The following is a 19289-nucleotide window of genomic DNA, read 5'->3' as shown; positions in this document are numbered from 1 at the left end:
GACAGGATAAACCAGACTGTACTTTTCCAGCGTGAAGCTGAGTGTCTCTCAATAGTATTTAAAAAAATAGTATTTAAAAAAATCTTGAGACCAGCATCTTATTTAGTTGTTGTAAGCCGGTGCTGCTCATGCAGTCACTTCTCAAAGGTGGTTTTGGGCTTGGTGCTGAAGGCTGGGCTGGTCTGTCCTGCGCCAGAGAGTTCGTGTGGGGTGTTTGTTTGTGAGCGTGCCTGGCTGACAATAAATGCCTGGTTCTTATTCAGCAGTTTCACCACGGTTGCTTGGATTTTATAGTTTGTATTTCACGGAGGTGTTTCAAATGCTGGATTCAGGCGGTGAATCCTCAGACTTGGGAGCTCCTGGTGCCCAAAAGGTCAAATTCTGCTAGTTAGCAAATGCCTGATTTTCAGCTCTCCATCGTTAAAGAAAGTGGCACTGAAGTAGGGTTAGGAGTTGCTTACTAAAAATCTGTTTATTACACGTTTCAGCTAGAACTGGTTAACTCAGCTGAAATTCGTTAATCAAAATTCAGTTTTAAAATAATCCCTCTGTCCCTGGATGGGCTCAGAGGGAATTGGAGCATTTCTTTATGCTACAAAGTCGCTTGCAGAGACATAGGTACACCTAAGGTGATTAACATTAAGATAATGTTTTCTGTAAAGTTAAAAGGTAATTCTCCTTTTTCTTTTCTTATCAGTCTATTCACATTCTTTATTTTAGATATGTAAGTGCAGTTATCTTGTCGCTGTAAGATTGTTCTCACTGGGATTTTTTCCAGTTCTGTCCATTCTTCTGAAAATCAAAAGTAGGCTGCGTGCCCTTGGAGAAGTGACATTTTCTTTTGTGAGCTTGTTACCTAGGGTGATGGCACCTTTCACTGCCACGGAGTTATGTTAATGAACACCTCGATCTGTGCTAGGTCTGTCCTGCAGCCTCGAGGATGTGTTTGTTCATCACCACTGAATACAGACAGAGTGAAGCAGCAGGTTATAAATTACCTTTTTTATTTTTCTGTTTGTTAATGCTGCAATTCTTCTCTCCTGATTTAAAAAAAAAAAAAAAAAAAAGGGAGGTTGTTAATGTTTGGCAGGAGTGAAATGAAGGTCTGTTACACAGGCTCCTGTTTGGAGGGGGGAGAAGGAGGATTCACGTAGTAATAAAGGGAGAGCTACAAGCTCTTGTACCGTGCTTGTGGAAGGGACTCAAAGGCTGTTGCAGTCCCCTGTGGTCCCACGGGTGAGGTTGGTGCCACTTGACAGGGTTCATACTAGCTTAAAACCCTGCCCATGCATTCCCCTGTTCAGGAAAACTGTTGAAATACTTTTAAAATATTTTTTTCCTTTGAGCTGTTTAGCCCTCTTTTCATACATATCCCTCTCGTTGTTGAAGAGGGCAGGAATTTAGGGAGGGAAAGAGGAAGAATTAAACTTTGCACTCACTTGGGATTTTTACAGTAGACGTAGGTGGGCATGGGAGAAGGTTCCTACTTCATCTTTCCTGACTGATCAATTTCCCATTTTCACCACTGGGGGAAAAAAAGTGTTTTACATTTTGTTGCTGTTTTTGTTTAGCATGTTTTCTGTCCAGGGTGTTACCTTGTGGTTGCTTCAGTGTATGGGTGACTTGAGTCATGGGAGTAAGTAGGTGTCCATGGGCAGGAGAGGGCTCATTTAACTGAGCAGGAGGATTTGATGGATAATGTTGGATTTTTCCAAAGATGGCAACACTGAGTTTTTTGGCTGGCTTCCTGTTGTTTGTTGGGGTTTTTTGTTTGGTTTGATTTTGCCTTCCCCCCCCCAGAAGACATTTTCAGGAGGAGTTAGGAAAAGTAAAACTTGAAGTAAAATTCTAAGTCTGATTTAAAATGTGTGGGATGTGCTGCTCCTTCTGAACCTGGACAGTGTCAGCAAGTGCTTTAATGTCCACAGGGGTGTTCTGGAGTGCTCACTGTGCTCCAGCTCACAAATCAGTGTGTCTAAAGCGGGCTGTGCTGCAGACAGCAGAGCTGCTGCTCTTCCAAGGAGCTGTGCAAACCATCTCCCACCAGCCCTGGCTCTCTGAGGAAGATAAAGGACTGGGAGAGCACGTGGATGTGATATACCAAGATAAAGCTAAGATGTGGAAGTGAGGGAGATACTCAGATTTACCCAGTGCAAGGTTTTGGGAAGGAAACTGATGACAGCTTGATTTCAGAGCATCGTGCCGTGCGTCTCCTGTTCTGCAGCCCCAGAGTGCCATGTACCCAGTAATTCCCTCTGCAGTCTGGGTTAGATTACAGAATGTGCCTCCTGGTTTTGGTTTGTCCACAGCTGAAAGCTGCAAGTAGGGAGTGCAAAAGATGCTCTCTAACAAGAGCAAAACTGATTTTTATAGTTGCCTGTAAGGTCTTTTTTTTCCTAAATAAGTCTTACTTTTTAATTTTTTTTTCCAAAAAGAATGAATCAAAATGATACACTGCTCTACTAATAAAAAGGGCAGCTTTGAAGTAATCACAATGGGGAAGAAGTATCCTGCTGTTGCAGTGTCTCTGTGGTGTTACTGTGCTGCTTCACAGTGTTTAAGTTATGATCCTGCAAAATGCTTCCGTGCCTGAGCGAGTCTTTTGGACTTTCTGAAGAGCCAAACAAAAACTTGAGGGGTTGTGGTGAGGATTATTTCTGGGAATTGGATCATTGGGGTCTAAACTTTTCAGGATGGAGCTGTTGGTTGTTTGCTGAAAATAACACTATTTAGGAATTGTGCTTCATACTTTGTTCTGTTTGGGAGCTGTTTAAAATAAATGCCCAGTTCTCACCCAGCCAACCCCTTCTGATGTGGCTGGCTATGATAAGCACCACGCTTTTCTTGGTCATTGATTTCCCTGTGTGTAGCAAGGCAGAGTATTTGCATACAGACACTGCTTTTTAGAGGCATTTGACATAGAATGACTGTACCATAAGGTATGAAGTCCATTTTACAGTGTTTTCCTGGGATTCTGTGGGTTTGGTTCCACATTGTTGAATTTCATGCTACGGTATTACAGTTTTGAAAGTAACACAGCAAAATACTTATTGTCTACAGGGAAGAAGCTTTTGGGAAGGTTTTAGTGGTGACAAAAGAGTAATCTATAAAGATGCCAAATATCTCAGTTTCTAAATGACATTGATTATGGCTGTTACCAGGAAACACTTCTCCTTTTCATTCTTTTCCAGTTTTGTTCAGTGTACCTAATTCATGACTCAGTAGAAATGACGAGATTTATCCTGTTAGCTGTGCCACTGGGAAATCATCCAAATGGCCCGGACCTTTGCAGCAACCACTTCAGATATTAACTTACAGTGGGCAAAACAATAAGCTGGTCGAGTTGCAGTAGTTGGATGTTTCCTTGTTGAGAGTATGTTTTATTCAGACAAGGAGAAAATGGCTTGCATTTTTTTTTGTTTGTTGTTAACTGTAGCTGCTTTCAGCAAACACACAAGCAATGTATTGAAATGTATTAATTTCCTTCTACTGTTGAGAAGGAGGGGTAAATCTTGCCATTTAATCCCCCTGTGACTGTTTCCTTGGTTGTCAGGACTGTCCTTGTGAAAGTAACAGCTTATGCTGTTTGGATCTTAAGCAGAAGTGTATACTTTGGTTTTTATGAATTATTAGGTGAATTGACTGGTCTTGGGCCTGATTAACATTTTCTTTCTTACACCTTATTTGTGTTCACCTGAATTATCCCACTGGAGCAAGTGTGACTGCCTAGAGCTGATAAATATGTTATGGGCTGATAAGGAGACAGGGACAGGTGCATGGTGATCTCTAAACTCTCAGTTTTAGGTAGAGCTGCAGTAGTAATTATTTCTTATTTTCGCTCTAGTTCTCTTGCTGCATTTGAACTCTGCTACAGAAAGGAATTGAAAGGTTGGTCTGAACAGAATGTGCAGTTACAGAGCTATATTTTTATTTCATGGTCTCTTTTTTTTGCCTAATTTTGTTTTGTAAGGGGAGAAAGGAGAAGAAACTGCAAATTGGAGAATGCGTTCATAAATTCATTTGGAATAAATTGTGACTGTCCTCTCCTCCCTTAAACTGCCTATAATGCTTACTTGTCTTGAATAGGCAAATAACTTGCAGTTACTTGCTGCTGAAGGAAGTTCTTCTAATGATTTGTGTTGCAAAATCAGTCACTGACTTGAAGATGGGACTTTCATGGATTTAATTTAAAATAATTTAATTGTATCTAATCATTAAATCCATTGTAATTTAAGAATCATTAGTGGAGAGTATTTAGCAAATACAAACCAGGAAATCTAATGATCAACCAGTCATGTAAAGGCATTCAGTACTTGTAAAAGCAAATAAACTCTTTTCTGCTTCATGACAAAAACTACAGCTACTGGAAAAGCTGAAGGGAATAAATGTTGTATCTGTTTTAATTTTGTGCAGAATTATATGGAAAAACAGATAATGTCAGATTACTCGCAACAAGGAAATAAGTCAAATAATTGGAAGAAATTTTTTTATTTGATTTTGAGTTTTGTTTGAAGGAATAGAAGTTAAAAATAAGAAATTACTTGTTCTGTCTTTAAAATGTTACAATAATGGAGGTCATTATATGCTGGGCTAAGTGGAGTGAGAAGAAAAATATCCTTTTTTTCTTTTATAGTAGGAAAAAAATTAAAGTCTACATCTTGCAAGTGGTTAGGTATGTACATTACTGTTCCTGTGATCAGTCTCATCAACTACAAAGTTTTGGACATAGACCAATTTAAATTATCATTTAGATATAACTGAATTAATTATTTGTATCTTAAGAGTTCAACCCTGTATACACATAAGCTGTTAAGTGTATGCTGAGAATCTGTAGTATACTTGAGATTATATTCTGGGAGGGCTACAAGATTCTTTTTTGTGAAATGGCTAAATTTAAAGTGAATGTCTTCTAGGACACTGTACTGCTTCATTGCACTAAAATGGTTTGGTTTTTTTGTTGAGTAAGGAGGACAGAATTTTACCCTAAATTATTAATATCAGTAGGAGTCTTGCCACTAACTTTAGCTGGGTCAGTATTTCAATCCTAATATTATAGGAGTTCTTTTTCCTGTGTACAGGGAAAAGCTTGTAGAACAAATAACAAGTTTCTATTAAATCCATCTGTAAGCTAGGAAGTGGAATAACGTATGGATTATGAGAGAACTCTGTAGTACCGTGAATAAAATTCCCATGCTCAGTACCGTAATTACCATTATTCTAGAAATTCTGCTGTTTAGTGATCTTAGAACTGTTGAAGATGTTGATGGCAGGGTAATTGGAGAGGGAAAATAGACGCAAACCACTCCATTTTGCACTCCAGATTTCTATCATTGTATGTCAACAAGCTTGAACCAGGCGTGCAATCTAGTAATCATTTCACAGTGCCTGAAACGGCTTTTAATAGTCTGGGGTTTGTTTGCTCTTTTTTTTCCTCCGCCACCCAACGCTGTTTCCCAGCACATTGCTGTAATTCAGAATACTGGGTTCCACAGCAAGGGCAGCGCTCGCTGGCCGTGGCACAGCTTAATCTTGCCCCACGGATGTGCAAACAATAGCAGAAGTGCGTGTTTGGGAATATGGCCCAGCTGGTATCTTCGGCCGGAGCAGGGAGCGTTGCGGTGCCACGGGAGGCCCGGTCCGAACCACTCGGGCCGTTTTATTGCCTGCAAATGGGGCGTGTAGAGAAAGGCGAGGGCCGGTCCCTCCGTTCCGATAACATCGGTGCGCAGCGGCGCGGCGCTGCCTTCTGCACAGCCTTTGAAGAATGGAGGCAAAGAGTTCCCCTTTCTCCTTCCCCTCCTGTTCCATTTCTGGCACTCTGTATGTGAAATCTTGGTAGGGACCTGAACTTTCTGTTCTGAGAATCTGTGCTTCACCGGTTACCTGGAACAAGGACTTCTTTTTTTTTTTTTTTTATTTTTATTACAGTCATTAGCTTGACTATATGAAATGATTGTTAATCATTATTTGTAGGCAGAGGACTGCTTGTAAAACAGATGAGACATTTCCAGAGCTGCAGAACTAAATTGTTCCAAGTTCTATATTTTAGGTTAAGGCTTTGAGTGTTACAAGGTTGATCCCAAAGTGCTGAGGTTTGAGCATTACAAGGTTGATCCCAACTCAAAGTGCTTCACATCTTTTTATTTAAAGCAACTGTTTTACTTTAACTCTAATAATTATGTTTGACTTCTCCATCATTATGCTTGAATGTATATGTGGTTATCTTGCCGAATGGATTGGTAAAGGAGCGCTGCAATTGAATTTACGGCACCAAATTTGTTCTAAGGGTTAAATGAATGCAAGCCATCATAAACTACGCTTAATTCTGGCATTTATGTGTGTGATAAGAGGGCTTTGTGAGAGCTATAGAGTTGTTAGTTGTTTTACAATGAGGAGAAAGCAAATTCATTCTTCCATGTTGTTAGCATATTATCCAGAGGGAAAAATGACACTAAGGCGACATCATCAAATACAGTAAAAAACTAACTTTTTAATACAGATGTCCATTGTTGTTTTAAGTGCTTAGGGGGTTGGTGGTTTGGTTTATTTTGGAACTTGCTGAACTATATGAAGTGTGTCTCCAGGGGCCTGGTATTTTAATACCTTGTAGAAGGTTGTATAACAGTAGATGATGTATTTTGCCTGCCTTCCAGTGCTGTAAATAAATTACATGTGCTGGCTTGGGAGAACGTATGTGAGGTGTAAATCAAAGGCTAATATAAGAGGAAAAATACCAATTAGTGATGTCTTCCAACAGGTTAAAGTTTCTTTACTCATTTATATATACAATCAAGAGATATAAGAGCAGTAATATGTATAAAAATGTTAACATGAGGCTCTTCCCTAGAAGGGGTAGAGGGTCTAGGATTATTTAAAATAAGTGCTGTGATTCAGTGCTTTTTCACAATTTGCTATGGTTAAGTCACTTAAATACTGAAGTCAACAATCCCCTAGGCAAAGAAAGATAATATAATTTTAAGTGTATTGTTAAAATTGAAATTTGATAGCTTCCACTCTCTAATCCTGTCTAAGTCTTGGTTGTATTAAAAGGAAAATAGATACATGTGTCAGTTTTGGAGCATAATCTTTCTTTTGAGTTTAAAGGATGATAAATGTGCTTCAGACAAGCAACACAGCAGTTTATTGGTATGAATGTTTTGCTAAATACTACATGCTTAACGCAATCCCCATTCCTTTATAATAAGTTTAAATATTAATTCTTTGGAATGCTAGATGCCTAAAGCTAGATAGAAATGCTGTGCAGTTTCAGATATCTAGGAGTGGGCTTGTGAAACAGGATATTTAACTGGGAGAGATGAGTAGCACATTTCAGAGTTATTAGGGCAGAACAACAATGCAAGAGGATGACTTAAAAAGTTACAAAATTGTTTTCTGTGCGTGAGGCTTAAATACCTTAGAGTTATTTATTTGAACCACAAGAGCAGATTTCCTATCTATGTAGGTTCTAGATTGCATTTTTTATTATTATTTTGTTTAACTTTTTAGCCTCCTGCCCCTCTGTAAAGCAGCTGGCTTTGATTTAACCTGAATCCTTCCCAGAGAGGGAGTGCTCAGTCACGATGACTGCGAGTTGTGCTCTTGGATGGAACATCTCTGGAGTGACTGAAGAGAGAAGAATAAATAGCACAGGAACTGCAGAAGGACTCCCTTCACTCTACGTCAGCACTCAGTGTTCCCTACGTAAGTCCTGCCTGCTCCCAGCCCCATCTGTGCTGGACAGAGAAGACAGAGTTAAAGTGAGAACAGATAAAAGAGGACATTGCTGCTTTATGACCCAGTATTTTCTGGGAAAATCCCAGAAAGGATTTAGCAGAAGGTTTCATAACTCTTGCTTTGCCTCGCTGCTCCTGCTGGAATTGCAGGGCGTTGACTTCAGGAAGAGGCCAGTATTGAATATTTTTGAAAATTCTTCCATACTCCTTTTAGACACAGAAGATCCAAGTGTTAAATACTCTCCTGAGAAAAAAGGGTGCAAACACTTGTAGCCCAGTAGCTCAGGTGCCAAGATCAGTTAGCACAGCACGTTCACCTTCAATTTTTCTTGTGTTCAAGATTGGGTATAGGTGTAAAGCTGGTGTGATCAGCCATTGTATGTGAAACAGGCAAAAGTGGTGAAGGATTGTGCCAGCAGCCAACATGGCCAAGTATATAAATGTTTTGGATGAACAGAACAAGGGTGCTTGTACTCTGTTCTAGACTATACTGTTTGTGTCATTTTGGGGCAATGCTGTGTACTGCTCATGGTATTTCTACAGCAAGAGCATAGCAGAGCATGGTGTAGAGGAGGACAAGGCAGTTTTGGAACCAGAAACAGGACAGTTGTTTGGGCAAACTCAGGGCCAGGTTAATTTTCTGTGCTGAGAGGCAGAGTTTGTTAGTTCAGGTGCAGAGTTGGGATGGTGTGGCTGTGCTCTGTTTGAGGTGTGATGTGGTGCTGGGGCAGGACGTGGCATTGCAGCGTGGGGCTGTATCAGCCCTGGATGGTGTTTGCTGGAGTGTGTGCATGGACTGGCTTTCTCTCCTGGCTGCATGAAAGTCCTGGTGTTTGCCCGTGGTGGTGAGTGGTGAGCATGAGTGGTGAAAAGTGCAAAATCCATCTTTGTTATCAGTGGGAGAGTAAGGTTTTTAACACAGCATTTTAGTTGGGCTTGTTGCTGCTTAGCATCTGGATTGTGCTGCCTGTTGCAGAATTACTGCAGAGGAGCAAAATCTCCCATTTATTTTAGTGCTTGATGTGCTGAGGTGAGGGAAAGAAGGCTACATTAAGGGATCAGTGTTTGACATATAAAAAAGTACGTGGTGGAAGGAAAATTTCTGCTCCCCACCCCCCCAGTCTTCTGGGTTGCTCTTGCCTCCCAGCAGATGGCAAAATCTCTTAGAGTGCGTTGTTCTTGAGGCAGAAATCACCCAATGGACTGTGTGTCCCTGGGCTTTGAGGTGCAGGTGGCTACTGCAAGGTTCCCAGGATCCTCATCACTCTGGCAGAACAGATTTTGCATGCAGCTGAGACTTGAACAAGAAAAAGCAGCACTAAATTCCTTCTTTCTGGATATCTGATTGTTGTAATGTTCAGTTTCCTTGAAGTTATCAGTGCTGGTTTATGTTCAACTGAAACTGAGCTGGCCTGATCCCATTGTCCCTAGCTCTGGTGCAAATCTGAAGTGATGCCATTTTAAATCCAAGAGTAGATAAAAAGGAGGCAGACTTGAGCTCTGGAGGGCTTATGCATAAAAAATTGTTGTCCAAGGATGGACTCAGTTCACTTGGCAAAAGAAAAAGACATCTCACGCTTTTAATCTCAACAGTTTGCTTCTTATTTTTCCTCCTGCCAACTTACCACAAATCTGCTTTTATTCCTTTTCTTTGAGTTCTTGAGTTATTCAAGGTTTACTGACTTCATAGTTTTGTGGGGATAAGCTACAGACAGTGATGGTTCTTGCAGAACAAAGATCCCCATGCATTTCAGCATCTCCCTGATTTGGATGGATATGCAGGAAATTTAAGGGAATATTTACTCCTAGAGCCCACTTGCTCTTTCCCTGCCCTTGAGTCTTACTGACCTTTTCTTCCTTCTCTCTTGGCCTCCTTACAGAGCCACTGTGCTGTTAGTTTATTTTTAAATGTATATTTAAAGGGTTGTAACTTACTTGAATTGTGGGCTAAATGAGTGGAAGCATGGCAACTGGTGTAAATAGCTTTTGGTCTGCTGAATGTGTAAATACTTGAAATCTGTCAGGGTGATTTGGCTGGCTTTTATTGGAATCATTATTCATATGAGATCTCCTTTCTCTTATACTGCATCCTGTCAGAAGCTATTAGGCAGAGATTGCTGGCATAAGTACTCAAACTGCTTTGTCAAAATGTACTTTTATACCTGTTGCTTTTGTGTTTGCCAGTTCCATAGATATATTACAAGTGGCTATGTTCTGCAAAATTAGTCATAGAAAGGTAATGTAAAGGGACCCAAACCTAGAAGGTGGGAGCAGACCACTGGGATGATTAATCATCAGCAGTGTTTTGAGCTGAAAAATCTGATAGCATTGGCTACAAGTGCAGTTTATTTGACAGGTTAGAATGAAAACACTGGTGTGTTGCAGAGACTTGCAGCCTCAGTGGTACCCAGGTTGAGTTTCTCAAAATGAGGCTAACCTGCTTGGGGAACTTTTTTAGCTAAGGGCTAGCGTTGATGCCAGCAAAAGATTTTTTATTAGCTGCTAGAGAAGTTGCTGGAAGATTTGGAAATTAAGAACAGTAAATATCAGAGGTGATAAAGAAGTTTTATGCGTGGGGTAGATGTTTCTGCAGCAAGCAGTCACTCTGAAGAGACAGGGAGGTCATTTTGGATCCTGGATAATAAGACAAACTTGGTGAAAAACAGCCTCATAGCCAGCTAGCATTTAGATAAAAATGAATTATGACACTAACTACCACTAGAGAAAACAATCTGGGAGATTGAATACAGGTTCCAGTGTGAAGGCTGCTGATTGCAACATTTGCTAGTTTGATGAGCAGCCCTGATTCAGAATATGTTATATATGGGAAGGAGCTTCTACACAGAGTGATTTGTAGATCAGAGTTACAGTTTGTGTAATTCCCAGAGACACTGCTCCTGTTCTGCTGCTCCAGAAGGAAATCTCCTCTTGCATCCTTTCTGAGCTGAGCGTGGCTGTAGGTTTTCTCTGTTGGAAACGAAATATTTTGTAAAATGAACCTGATCTTCAGCACTTCTGTGTCTTCTAGATTGGTTTATTCTTCCACAGGGATTATGTGGGCTTGACAGTAGGAAAGATACCTTCTAGGACTGTACTAATTTTCTGACATACGGTGCCCAAGGATGGCATAAGTTGTTTACCACTGGAGTTTTTAAAGACAGGCTGGGTGGAAATCCTACTGTGGAATGTAATTCTTTGGGCCCAGCTGTTTTTCCTGTGACATTTTTAATTCCTACACTCAACTGCTTAGGCACTAGAGAGTTAGAAGAGGTCTCTCAAGCTGTAATAGTCCAGGCTTCTGTCCTCTTTGACTTGCTGAACAAAGTTCAAATCCCTCCTTGTCTAACATTGGTGTTTCTGGCCACTCATTTGTTTGTCAAGAAAACACTGAGAAGGCATGCAATAAAAACCAGGCTGAGTGAAGGGCTCGAAGAACACCAGTTGGGAGAGCCAGTGGTGGGACAACTGGGCATGGAAAATGATTGATTTTATGTGCAAAGCAGTTGTGAAATGTTCTGTGGCATTCTGGGGACATGCCATTGCTAACAAATGATTGCCTGTTGGGGATAGAAAATGCCAGCCATTGTTCTGAAGAAGGAAATAGCCTTATTGATACTGAATTAGGCTCACATTGAATTATTATTCATTTGCAGTGCATCCTGTTTTCCAAATACAAAAATTAACTGAAGGCCTGCAGCACTATTGACCTTCAGTTGTTGGTTGTATCTACATCCTCATGGTCCAGGTGGAGTTTAGACTGTTTGTGTCTGGGGATGGAATGTGGCAGAAATTTGCATTAACAGAGCAGCTGAAGGAAGCTGTTCTTTTTAAAAGTTCATCAAATTAGTTCTTGTTTTATAACAAGAGATTGAGGCTGGCAGAGGTAAATATGTTGGTAGATAAGACTTCTGGGATGTATTTTCAATTGTTAGATTCAATGTTGATGGCAGAAAAATAGTGGTATAGAAAACAATATTGTTGCCTTTTGAAAGGAACGGAAACTGTCTTCTATAGAAATTGAGATGCACACCAGATATAAATATTTTGTACAGTGACAGTGTTTTGTATACAGCTCTGAAAGTTTGGGTTTTGTTTCCAGTGATATTGAATAGTTTCTGCTGAAATCCTAACAGAATATAGAAAGCCACTACCAGTAAAGCTTGTTCCTTCAGTTTAAGGGAAGGTTTTTATTTAATAAAAATCAGGAAGTGACTGGCATTTGACGTGGATTTCTTGAGCAGTCATCAGGAACCTTACAGCAGGTATTTTCTTGTGTCATGAATTGAGGCAGTACCTTGGCATGGAAGATATAAACTGTTTTTATAGGTGCACGTTCTGGAAAGTAATTACACTGAAAAGGATTGGCATGCCACATCTAACTGGTATGAGAAAATGACACTTCTAATAGGGTATGAGGTGATATGATACATTATTAAAAAGCTTAGGGAAGAGATGTAATTCTTCTGTAAATTATCATTCTGATTGCAGAAAGATAGGTTAATGCTCAGACTTTCTTAAATGGCTTTGAAAAATCAAAGGACTTGGAGAACAACTGGAAGATGCTGACCTATGTGTGGTACCCATGGACTAATGGAAGATTACAGGGAATCTGCTCTGTTCCACAGATGCAGTAGAGGAGAAAATAAGTGATACCCCAGGGTTCTTTTGAGTGCAGAATGGTATCCCATGGCAGGAAACTGAGAAGAATGAAACAAGGAGGAAGATGAGCTTTTGACTTCAAGTGTAATCAAACCTGGCACAGTTTAGTAAAGGATAAACCTTCTGGTATTGGGAGAGACTGAATGTTCCTATGGAAGAAATTATTAATATCAACCACAGACAATTTCATTCAGTGGCAGAATCACTAGATGGACAAACTGGACCCTGCCAAGGGCTTCCACTTGCAATCTGTAAGGACTGGATCCCAGGCCATCTGTAAAGACTGGATCCCAGGCCATCTCCTTCTTCCAGACCTGGTGCTCCAGTTCCTTCGTGTGGCTCCTGCATTGCAGTCCATGGGCCTGGCATCCAGATGAGCCAAATTTATGCCCTCATTCCGGGTTTTGTGACAGAGAGTAGGGACAGACAGGGAAGGAGGAGCATTGCCACAGCCACACAGTTTGGACAGCAGTTATGGCAAGGGAATCACTAGCAACTGTTTGCTCCAAACCCATCCTTTCTTTTCTCTTGTTATGTCTGTCCCTTCAGCAAACAGCACCTGGACTAGACAGGTCTATTCAGAGATGGGTGATGGAACCTGTCTGCCAGGGCCTGGGCTGAGACCAGCTAAAACCAAGTGCTGGGTTTAAAACCTGGACACATGGGGAAATGGATAAGGTTTGTGATACTCTCTTGCCCGGCACTGATGATTTTCAACATTAACATCTTCCCTTTCTTTGTTTTCTGTGAAATGAAAACAGAGGTTCAACCTCCTTCCTAGCCCAGCAATAGTGACATACTAACACAGTTATTACAGCAAACATTTCGGCCCTCTCTGGGCATGATGTTTTCTTTCTGTGGGGAGACTGAAATACTAACTCACAAATAATGTCTTTAGAAGTCATATTAGTCACACATTTTTAAGACATTCCAAAATCATACCAACCTCCTTCTGAGCTTGTCTGTTGCTACCAATGATTCAAAGTTTTGAAAACTCTCCTTTAGTTTTGATTTACATTTTGGTCTTGGGCACTTGTTATTTCTGGCAAATGCCAGCTCAGTTTCATTAAAGAAAAATCTGTTTTACAGCCACGCGGCTCAGATCTGCTGCGCTTCTAATAATTGATGGCTGGTTTCCTTATTTCCTGCATTGTAGAAAAATAAGGACCTTGTTAGATCCAAACAAGCCTGCATAAAGTCACAGTGTGAAACATCAGGTTGGGGGTGAGCAGAGCAGCTGTGGGCAGGTTTTACAACTTTGGGCTACAGTTGATCGAGGCAGCCAAGGGAAACTGAGAGATACTCATGTGACTAAAATTCAGCTGAGTTCTTTGGCTCCCTGGCCTGAGATTTATATTTGTGACACCTTCCCCTCTGTCAGTCCCTGGGCCAGACACAGGTCTGTCTGTCTGTCTGTCTGTCTGTGTACCTGGGGCTCTGCATGCCCCGTGGAGTGGCCGCTGTGCCCGTTCCTCGCTGTGCCACCACGGGACGTGTCTATTCCCAGTGTTGGCTGGCTTGCTCCTGCAGCCCACAACAGTGTCAGTGTGTGCCCTGGGAGAAAGCAGCTGCCATGTGGTGGAGATGAAAAATCAAGAGCAAACACTTTCTGAATTTCTGCAAGTGGGCAAATTAATTTCAATCTGAACTGTCATCACAAGGGCCTTTTTTTTCCTTCCCCTTTCCTTTGGGTGGTATCTTTGATTTATATTTCTGAATGAGGCAAGTGATTGCCTTTTGGTGCTAAGTTCAGTTTCTTCATAGATTTTCAGTTGCAGAACCCTGTCAGTTTTTGGTTAATGTGGTAGCCTTTTTGGATTTGCTTGGGGCTTTTGTTTTATGTTGTTTTAAGAACCAGGGAAATTCAATGGTGCCTGTGTTAATTGAAAACAATCCATTAGTTTTAAGGAGCAGCTAATGTCTCTCAGGTATTCTGCAATGCAATACCTGTCAGATGCTTCTTTGCCACTCTATAAGCTGTAAGTAGAGGCAGGATCCTGCTTCAGAGATTCGTGGAATTAAATGGCTCCTAGGAAAGCAACCACCTGAACAATGTCATAAAAGGTGATGTTCCGTTTTTTATTTTCATGCGTTTTTGAGAACTTGAGAAGTGGTTACTTTTCAGGAAAGACAAATGTGTGATGACTCTTCTAGACACTCCTTTGAAGGACTTGCCCCTCAAAGGAGGTGAAGAAGAATTTGTAGGAATTGTAGAACTGCTGGAAAATCAAGCCTTACAGTTTTCTTTACTAAAGCCACGATGCTGAGAGGTATTCAAGCACCTAACTCCCATCGACATCCTGTGGAAATGCAGTGCCTAAACAGTTCTCTGGATGTGGTGCTTGGTCTTCTGTCATTGAATATTACAGAGTTCTTGCTTTCTGTGGGTCTCCTTTTAAGGCATCTTCTGTGAGTGGTGCTGTAGTTTTAATTTTGAATTCTTCCTGTTGTGAGTTGCAGCACGTGATGCAGACAGCTGCCTAGAAAGCTGTGCCATGTGATAATCTATTGTTCCACCAAGGAGTTGAGGCCTACTAGATGAGCAGTGGGGTGGGAGAGTGAGTCAGAGAAAATACACTGCACTTTCATTAATTGTTGCTGAGGGAGGATGGGGCCAACCTTCAGGCACTGCAGCTTTGTTGAGTGGGGAACTAGAGTGACACACTCATTTGTTTGAGTGAAAATCCAGGGAAAAGTGGGAGATTTTTGTTGGCGTTTCCTCCACTCAGCACTGATCTTATCTTGCCGGTTTAGTAGCAGAGCTCTTCTGGCTCCTTGCCAGGTGATACCATTGGAGTCTGTCTGAGATGTGCAAGATAAAAGATCTCAGGGAATTGAAAGTATTATGACTTTCCTATCAAACTGTTCTAATGTGTGGACTCCTAGAGTCTTCTGACCCAGAAAACTGCCTTTCTTTCAAAAATCCTGTTACTGAAGAAAAAGGAAACACAAGAGCTGGGAAGTGGGACTTGATGTTTATAAGGGCCCTGAGAGCAGCCGTAATTAGAGTAGGTTTTTGGAAGAGACTTGTTCCTTTGCCAGCAAAGGGCCTTGGTGTTCAGCCAGGTTAGATGTAGCCTGAGAGTAAGCACTTGGGAACTGCCTGCCATACACTGGTTCTGTGTCTGGCACTGAGAACACCAAGCGTCCTCTCACTTAAAATACTTTGTGTGCTCCAGAGTGCCCTGTGAAACGCTGCTGAGGGCTGAGTCACTGCCCAGCCATCCAGGCTGGTTCTCTAAACCCTGGCTTGCGAAGGGCTGCTCTGCACCAGGGTGCTGTGATGGGATCCCTGCTCTGGGTGCTGTCTCACTCTTGTGGCACTGTGCAATTGGCACTTTCAATATGGGCCCACAGTTCTGGTGGTACAGCCAGCTGAGTGATGGAGAGCCAGGAAGTTCCTGGAATTCCCACTGTCAGCCTCTTCCTTGCATTCACAGACTCAGAACTGCTTTGGACATGAGTGTAGGCCCATTTGCACTAAGAGGTAAATGGGACTTGCAGGATGTGAGTGTGTGAGTGATCAAAGTAGTCATTAAAGAAAAAGACCTAGATATTCTTTGTTTTCTTTATTTTCTATATAAAGCTTCAAAATCGATCTCTTGAGTTGTGAACTTGTTTCTCAGATTTCACAGTGCATGAGAGGAAAACATTTGACTTCCTGTCCCAAGGCCTCTAGAGCCGTTGTCAGTCCAGTTTCCCTGGTTTTAGACAGGAATCAGAACTGTCCACCATATTGCAGATCCTAGAGATGTCAGTGGGACCTCAGGAGAAGATGATTGCTTCTGGCAGAGCTACGTTTGAGTGAGTCCCCTAGGACACAGTGGGGGCTGCAGAGAAAGGTGCTGGGGCACGGATAAGGGACCCCAGTGAAGTCTCTGTTCCTTGTTTGTGCTGCTGTTGTGCAGAAGCCTGGGCAGGGAGGGTGTCCAAGGCAAAGCCCACTGGGTGCCAGGAGCAAGATGGGAAGGAGCATTTGACTCTTGTGGAGGGTCAAATCCAGTTTGTGGCTATTGCAGGCAGTTGGTGCTCAGTGCAGGGAGCATCTGTCCCATGCCACCCACAAAGCCTGTAATAAACTGAGATCAGTAGTGGAAAACACCAAAAGCCACAAGCTGCTGTGTGCCTTGAAGAGCAGAAGGGATTGAAAGCACTGAGTGCTGCCTGCAACCCTGGAAAAGCTGGGAATTTCCCTAAGTAAAAATTCCCAGATGACCCAAGCATCACATCTGATCATTACTGTAAATACCAAAACTTTGTACCTCATGTTATTTGTGTGCTTGGACAATGGGAGAACTGGTGACAAACTGGTGCCCACCAAGGCTGGAGTGGAGGGGCTGGGAGAGCTCCCAGGAATCCTTTGGCCTTGCTGGTGCTTCCAGCAGCCACATTTCCATGCAGTGCACAGGAGAAGGTGCTGCTTTTTTTCTTTCCTCTCCCCCCCTTTTCTTTTCCTTTCTTCCCCTCTCTCTATTAATAACTGAAGCCAGTGGCTGCTCTGAGTTACGAGGGGGTTTTATTGCACAGTTGCATGGTGGAGGGGCCTGGTTTTCATTGTGCAGGGCGGGATATCAGTTTTAACCCAGAGGCAGTGATGTTATTTAACAGGTGCCTTAAAGGCATCGTGCTTATTTAATCACCGTCTCCAGATCAACATTATGTAAATTGAAATTGCTTAGGTACGCAATTAATTGTGAATGCTTTCGACATTTTTAAAGGCATAAGACAATACCTGAAGTTCCATTTTAAGAATATCCAGGTCAAAGGACACACATGTTTTTATTTTCTTATTTGAGGTATAATGTGTTCAAGGCAGATTTATGGCACAACCTTTGTTTATTGACTTGTACTTTTCCACATGAAACTAATGGAACATGACAGATGATATTTATGAGGCATGTGTTCTTGATTAAATCATGTTAGACATTAAAACCTGATAAAAGAACGTATTTTAAAGGGTGGATTAATAGAAAAGGAGGCAGCATTGATTGGGGAGTTTACACGGAACAAGACATACTGGTCTTAGCCTCAGTATTTGTAAGTGAGATATGTGGTTATAAAACTTTAGAAGCTGAACAGAAAAAGATTAATAACTCTGGCTCTTTGGAAAGTTTGAGGTTTTTTTTTCCTCCCTTTGTAAGCCACTGGCCACCTTGTATTTTTGGTCTTTTGAGTGAATTTATTCAGTTCTGCATAAGAACTTGTGACCCTTTGTGGCCTTCTGCTTGTAATGTTGGCCCTACGTGTGTTCTGTATTCTTCAGGATTCCCAGTCAGCAGATCTGTGTGAGCAGCCTGTGCCACTGCTAAAAACTGCTCTGTAAACATGCTCTAAATCCTGCTTAGATGGGTGCAAATGGGGTGAATCAGCAGCAGTCAGATGTCCCCACCTTGATTCCTGGGGCTTTGCACAGAGTTCTGAGTAACAGGTTAGTAGGGAATCACCCCGAGTAGTATTCTGCATGTCAGCTTAAGAGTATCCTCTAAGTATTTCCTGTGGAGAGCAACTGGAGGATTTTCGTAAATGTAGCAAGTGGGAACAGATTGAGTTTGTTTCCGTGGCTTACAAACTAAAGGGAAAGCAGATATCTGCATTCTACTTTCAGTTACACAGGTGCAAACATAGAATGTTTCCTGATTTCAGCTGCACAGATGGATCTGAGGGCATACTCTGGCTTGGTGCAGCATTTTCAGTGCTGAGTTTTAACCTGTGGCTGAATTTGTGCTAACCTGGATCCTTAAAGCTGCTTTTTGTCTGGAACAGAAAAACTGCTGCAAGAGAAGACAGCTTTGAGTTCTTAAAGCTCCTATCAGCTTCGATTTGCAGAAGTGATGTTCACTGCAAATACACGAAAAAATTAAATTCTGTAAGTTTTTATTACAGCTCAGTGATTTCATATTGTGGTGCAGTATTTACCTCCTGCTTGTAACCTCTTTCTTGTAACTGAAAGACTTGTGCCAAATTAATAGCTCTTCACTTCTCATCTGAAAACGTTGTCTTTGCTAGATGAGGTATGGTAAAATGTGTTGAAGTGATAGGATTCAAGTATTTCAATGAGTAAATTGCTTTAATATCTTCCACAGGGAAGCAATGCAAATTATAAGCACATTTATGGTTTGCTTTTGTTTGGAATTGTCAGGGCAGAAACTAAAAATACTTGCAAAATGAGAAAACTGTATAAGAAATACAGTTTTCTGTGAATGGAAGTGCTTTTATGAAGTGTTGTGTGACTTAATTTGAGTTAAGGCATGACCTTGCATCTCATATCATCAGAGTGAGTTGTGTTTGAAAAGCTGTTTGCTAAAGTGCACTTCTGCTTTCCACAAATCCATGATAATTATGTTTTTTCTTCTTCCTTTTTTTTTTTTTTTTAAATTTTTGTTTTCCCCAACTTGCTCACTAAAACACCCCTTCCTACCTGAGATTTTAGAATAAGCATTCTCTCCCATTAGGAAGTGAAAATCTTCATAATGCAGTTGTTTCCCTGTAGAGATTTCAGCCCTCCTTCCCCATGCATATGGTGTAAGCCAAAACAACAGATGTTAGAGAATAAAAAGAAGAGAATAGAAAATAGCCCTGGAAGTAATATTATGTTGTTACATTAGTATTTTGCCTCCTAAAAGATTTAGCAGAATTTAAAAAGCTTCAAAGATGGATTGAATAATAGATCAGAGACTTGAAAAAAAGTGTTTTGAGGCTGAAAAGAAGGGGAGTGATTTTGTTGAGAATTGATACAGATCAAAGATGCAGAGTGTTTGTGCAAATAAAAGAAAGAGAAGGGAGGGGGAAAGCGTGATTTTGGAGAAAAGAAGCAGCTTAGCTCTCAGTCCTATAAAAAGTGGAAAAATTGATCACATTTAGAAAGATGGAATCTTCAAGTGGTAAAATGGATACTGA

General features: G+C 41.3%; 1 protein-coding gene across 1 annotated transcript in view; it reads left to right on the top strand.

Annotated features, from left to right (window-relative positions):
* Positions 1-19289, top strand: part of GLIS1 (GLIS family zinc finger 1) — a 176515-nt gene that overhangs the window by 1078 nt on the left and 156148 nt on the right.

This window comes from Zonotrichia leucophrys, chromosome 8 (assembly GCF_028769735.1).
Source record: "Zonotrichia leucophrys gambelii isolate GWCS_2022_RI chromosome 8, RI_Zleu_2.0, whole genome shotgun sequence".
NCBI classification, from domain to species: domain Eukaryota; kingdom Metazoa; phylum Chordata; class Aves; order Passeriformes; family Passerellidae; genus Zonotrichia; species Zonotrichia leucophrys.
Note: the sequence above shows the minus strand (reverse complement) of the source record. Positions and strands in the feature narration are given on the sequence as shown.